A 6,000-nucleotide genomic window follows, 5' to 3' on the forward strand; every position below is an offset into this window, starting at 1 on the left:
TTTACTGCAAACTCCTGTCTCGGGACCTTGAGAGAGAGAAGCATATGCTCTGAGACTGGAATGAACAGACAGAGCCTTTTCTTGGTTGAGCAGCTAGCTGAGGGAGCCAGCCTACTTCTGTTCTGCAGTCAATCTAGGAAGATCCCAGCGTCAGCAGGACCCAACCACATGTTCTCTTGCCTCCTCCCTAGTTACTGCTGCCACTCCTTCCCCTTCAAAGGACACAGTGTGGAGCCTCCTCTGTGTGGGATGATGCAGAGTTCAGAGAATGGGGATGAGAACTGGGACAGGAAATGCTATTTTAGTCCCTACTGCCAAGGGCAAGAGCTGCTGAGAGCTCGAGTGTAGGGAGGTGAGGGTACCCTCGCACAAAGGCCCCTCTATAGGAAGACAAGGGTTTGGAAGTACCCTTGACCCCTTCCCCCACTTCTCTCCAAAATAAAGGAAAATAAATCATTTGAACAAGTCTGGAAGATGGGCCCATGTGACCTGTATCCTAGGCAACTCTGCTAGCGTAGTGGTATTCCAAGCAGCAGCTAAAGCATTCTCTCTCCAAGGTCTGATGGAGGGAAGACACTCGACCGATGGATTATTTCATGTACATTTACACCCCTTGCCTATAGGTTTAGGAGAGGCCTCTCTCAATGAAAAAGACCTTCCTCCTGCACCTCCGGGTTTAGCCACTCGCCCACAATCCATGCTTCACTGAGGGAGACCGCCTGCCTCTGCCGCGCCATGCAGCATAGCTGCTGCTCAGCTGTAGTTCCTGTGTGCTATCAACCTTTCAGCCCAAACACAAATGTCAGTTCTCATAGCCTTGTAATATGGGTGAAAGGGTGTAAAAATCCCTTCCCCTACAAACCTCAGGGCTCAGAAAGAGGGAAGCTTTCACGATCATTTCCTGCTCAGGGGAGGCTGCTTAGGAAGTTGGCGGTCAAAAATACCAGCATTTCCAGAACATGACAATGTAAAAAAGAAGGTTCTCAACGTGCTTTCACTCATGTTGTTGAATCCTCCCAGCAACCTTGTGAATTTGGCAGAATAGGATTATTACCGCTCTTTGAAGATGACAAATGAAGCTCAGAGTTTGGTTAAGTTGCCCAAGTTCAACAAGCTAACAAGTAGTGAAGGGGACAGAACGTGGAGCTGACTGGCTAATGCTCTTCCCCTCTCTCCTGAGCTAGCCTGAATTTCTGTTCATGAAAACTAAAGCAAGCCTAAAGGGATTGAAGTGGGCTGGCCTAATGGCTCCTAAAGCTTCCACAACTTTTGCAGCTCCAAGCAGAATTTTTCCACAACGAACCTCTGAATAGAAACTGGCCCCATAAGAATCATCCCCAGTTGAAATGCTCAGCTCTAGTGACACAGGAAGGCAGGGGCAGTGCCATGAATCTCCGGGTGCCTAGGGCAGGCGTCCTTATCCTTACTGGTAAATCTGCCATAACTAAGGATACGACTGCCAGTTGTGAGATCATTTTAAAAACCGAGATAACATTTATATACAATAAAATGCACAGAGCTTATGTATGTGTATATATATGTAGGTACGTGCGAGTGTGTGTGTGTGTGTGTGTATACACACACACACACATAATAAAAACACAGACACACCTCCCTGTAACCACCACCCAAAACAAGCCTTTGAACATTTTCATTACCCTAGAAAATGCTTTCCTACCTCTTTCCAGTCTATCCCCCACCTTCCAGCTCTCCAAGAGTCAACTGCTTTCCAACTTCTACCACTAGATGTTACCTTTGTCTGTTTTTGTACTTTATGTACATGAATGGAACAATATGGCTTCTTGGACCATTTGTCATCTAGTTTGGTTCTTTTTGTTTTTGAAATAAGTAGGCAGTGGAGGCACAGTAGAAAGAGCACTGGGCTGGGATAAAGAAGCAACTGGATTTAGAGCTGAAGGGCTCAGGACCTAGTCACGGCTCCATCACTAGGTGTCTGGGTGATGTGCCCCTTTTACCGAAGTCTCAGTTTTTTTCTAGTGTGAGATGTGACTGTTGGACTGAGGTATGCCTAAGATGCCTTCTAAGTCTGAAAGTCCATATTCCAAAGTAGAACTCAAAAATCTGAATGAGGACTGCTCATTTCAAAGTCCTCATGCTATGCCCTTGTTTCAATGGTGCTGCTAAGAAACAAATTACGTTTTTTGGAACCTCCTTTCTAGATACCATCTTCGGAGAGAAACAAGCTAAACCTCATTAATTTACAGTTCCACTTTACTTTGACCCCATGCGGCATTTCCTAGGTTCACTGTCTCTTTCTTTATTAAAGTTAGTCCTGGGTGACTCCTGGCTGTTCTAAGAATTCATATCCATTTTAAAGCTTGAAGATCTGCAGCCACCAGGACTATTCAGGAGATGCTATAAACCCCACTCTCAGCGATTCTGTCCTTTCCCACAAAGCCCGCAAAGCCCATGTGTACTGAATGACACTCTCCCCAGCTATGCCATAGCTGATGGCACCGGGGTGAACACTCGATCCGAGCTGGACTAGTCCAATGCTTCTTTCTCTTGAACTTGAAGACAGAGACTAAGAGAGTGGGATGGCAATGGGCCCTGGAGCAGAAAGGTCATAGCCAACTTCGAGCAGGTACCATGGCAAGCCAAAGCGACTCATAAGCCAAAGATATGGAGAAGCAAAATCCAAAAGTCTTGGAGAGGAAGCTGCTCTAAGGAAGATTCCAAAAATGTGTAGACAAGTGCAGGCTAGAAATCAGAAACCACAAAGCCCCAGAAAGAAATGGAAAAAGCCACTGCCTGATGACTTTCCAGATTCCATGGTTACACCTCCCACACTTGGGGTAACTGAAATTGCCCTGTATCCTGCCAATAAAACTCCTTTAAATCAAACTAGCCTGTGTTTCTCTTCATTGCAACTAAAAAGCCTAAGACTAAGATTGACCCCAAGCTCAGAAAGAACTCTAAAGGTCTAAACAGGCACAAGATGACAGCATTCAGCAGGTCCCTCGATTAACACTGAATTGATGAAGAGCAAAACCCACGTAGGTAAGTGTTGCTGATTTAAACCAGAGCAGTTCTATGATGACTTTATAGCAATCTCTTGTCTCTAATATTTACAGACAAGAGTTGACTGCTCACTTCTACAGTGTTATTTATTAGAGCGGATGTTCACGAGACCCTGAGAATCATCCCCATTTTACAGGTGAGGTCATTGAAGTTCCGATGAGTTGGAAAACTTCCACATGCCTCTTTCCCGCCCCTCCCTCTCAAAAAAGAAAGACATCACATCAGAACTGGGTCTCAAGGCTGGGTCTTAGGACCTCAAAGTTAGTTCTCTTCCCTCTACATAAAACTCCCTTGGGTGATGAAGATATTACCTGACAATTACATGGTGGTAAGGTACGGTTCTAAGGATTTTACATATAGTTCATTTAACCCACAGAGCAATCCTGTGTGGTACCTTATTACCCCCCAGTTTACAGGTAAGAAAATGGAGACACAGAAAAACGCTCAGCATCACGCAGCCAGAATTCGACCCCACTCCCACCCCACTCTCCCGCCGCCGTAGTCTGGTGTTGTTTTGGGTTGCTGTACCTGAAGCTAAAGCACACAGAAGCTAAGAGACCCACATAACAAGAGCTCACTACTGTAACGGATAACGGTACCCCACCATCTAAGGGAGGTGACCCGCCCTCCCTCAGTGGTTTTCAGTCCTTCGCAATCTAGCCAGACCTCCCTGGGCCACTTTCTATTTCTTTGAGGCAGGCCATGTCCTTCATTTCTTCGGTACTAGTGCATATTCTCTTCCTTCTTTTGACTGTCAAAAGAGCCCTAGTCAAGCTTCAAAGCTCAGCTCAGATGTCACTTCCCCTTCGTACCACGCTTAGCTTTCCTCAGCTTTCCCTAGCAAAATGAAATGGGATAGGAGCCACTGCGTTCTCACAGCATTCTGTTCATTACCTCTATGAAGGCTCCTGTCCCACTCCGGTGTAGGTGTGCGTTTACACCTCTCTCTCTCCTTCACCGGCTCCTCCTCTAAGGCAGGCACAAGCCTGCAGTCTCATAACCTAGCACAGCTCGGCACGCAGTGACAGTTCCATAAGCACCCATGTCTCCTCAAATCCACTGGCTCTGACTTCCTCGACACCTACGAACTGGGCTGGCTCCAAATGGAGAGGGCCTGACATGAACTGTCCTAGATGCTTCGTGTTCCCATCATGTCCCACCACCTTCCAACTACACAGCATTTCTATTGTTTAAAGTTTTGTTTGCACATCTAACGTTAGAACGTGTCTCACTGGAAAATCAGATTTAGCACCCGACTCTAGTTAAAAGAAAGGGGACACAGCCCTCTGATTTTCTCCCTATAGAAACCATCAGGATATCAGAGAACAGAAGTAATAATATTCTCCAGACAGTCCTCCCAGGATAAAGGCTCTCCTTGTGGGGAACTCTTCCAGCACTGGTTTGCTCACGCTTTTCATTTTCCTTTTAGAAAGGAAGTGGAAATTAGGTCGACGCAATTCAATAATATTGCAAAATTCTCAGGGTTATAAATAGCCTCTTGCTCCACCACTCAGCAATACTATAGAGTTCAAGAACAAAGAGTCAAGATAAGGGAGCTGCAGCTCCACATTCAGGCCCAGGAGGCAAAGAAATAATATACCCCTTCCGGCTTAAACAACTCTCCATCCCTCCGCCTCCGATGCCCTTGAAAATATTACAGATATAAAGATGACTTGGAAAATTCAAAATGTCACAAAACAGGAGAGAGGCACACACTGATCTGAAGATAATTCTGTAAAACATGAGAATGGAAGCCCAGGGTTTCCAAGGCAAAGCTGGGGAAACGAGAAAAATAGCAACATCTTTAATGAACCATTCTCTAAGTGGCTTCCAGAAGGTATGCTTCTCAAATCAGCACCGTGGAGCTTTCTCAATCAATCACCCATGCTCAGTGGAGCTGGATTCTGACAGCGGGGTTGGACAGCCCATCTTAAGAAAAGAAGTGAAAGATGATCCCTTCCCATTAATAAGGAATTCAGAATGAAGAATGCCAGCGGTTTCCAGCTCCCCTCCGGCCCCCATTCTTTTTAGGATAAGGATTGACCGGTGCTTTTTGTTCTGTTCTTTTGCTTTTGATCCAGTGGAGGAAGCATGGGTAAGTCTGGTTTATGTTTCCGGCAGCAGCATACGCCACACTAGCAAGGCAACTCAAGGTCACACCCTCTTTCTAATCAAGAACACAATCTCAGCAGAGGCATCTCCCTGAAATCTTCTCATCTGAGAAGTGACTCAACTTCCCTTAATTCAGACCACTGAATGAGAATGAAGCTCTGAGGAACAGAAGAGGGAATTCGGTTGGCAGAGATTCAGATTCTGACATTCACTGCTAGAAACGCCAAGAAAGACCATCAGACCTACAGCGGCTGAGGTTTCTTCTTTGTGTTGAAATTTGTTAGACACCGGACTCTCTCAAACTTGTGGTTAAAAGCCACTAGATAGAACCGAAGTGCAGTGAGAAAGGGTGTGGGGGACAGGGTAACTGGGCTTCTTCCCGTTAACATCCACCCTAAGAATCGCCTAGGTCTCTTCTTATCCTGCTTAGAAACCTCCTGTCGTGTTCCTACACATACAGAATAGAGCTTACACTCCTTAGCAGAGCACTCGGCTTTCCTCCGGTGTGGTTCTCAGGGTAGAACTGGCTTTCAGACTTTCCCTTGTAGGTGCTACATCCGTGACACCAGGCCACCTTGTTCCCTCAAACATCCATCTCCTCTAAATCTGTACTTTTGCTTGAGCCCTTATTCCCTCCACCTTGTCCAGCTGACAAACGTCTACTCATCCTTAAAAGACCAGCTCAGACAACCACTCCTAGATGTGGATTTCCTAGTCCCCTCACCTCAGGCAAAATCCACTGTGCCCTCATCTGTGCTCCCTCTTTTACACATCCCTTCACAATCCCACTGACTGATAATTCTCTATAGGCAGTCTCTTCTCTTGCTACTCAAAGCAGCATCCACA

At 46.1% G+C, this 6,000-nt stretch overlaps 1 protein-coding gene across 3 annotated transcripts in view; it reads right to left on the reverse strand.

The window, feature by feature from the left end:
• The window catches only part of ELMO2 (engulfment and cell motility 2), a 34,799-nt gene that overhangs the window by 24,889 nt on the left and 3,910 nt on the right, over positions 1–6,000 (reverse strand). The gene's annotated exons all lie outside the window — the stretch shown is intronic.

The sequence above is a fragment of the Pteropus alecto genome, unplaced genomic scaffold, assembly GCF_000325575.1.
Source record: "Pteropus alecto unplaced genomic scaffold, ASM32557v1 scaffold45, whole genome shotgun sequence".
NCBI lineage: Eukaryota > Metazoa > Chordata > Mammalia > Chiroptera > Pteropodidae > Pteropus > Pteropus alecto.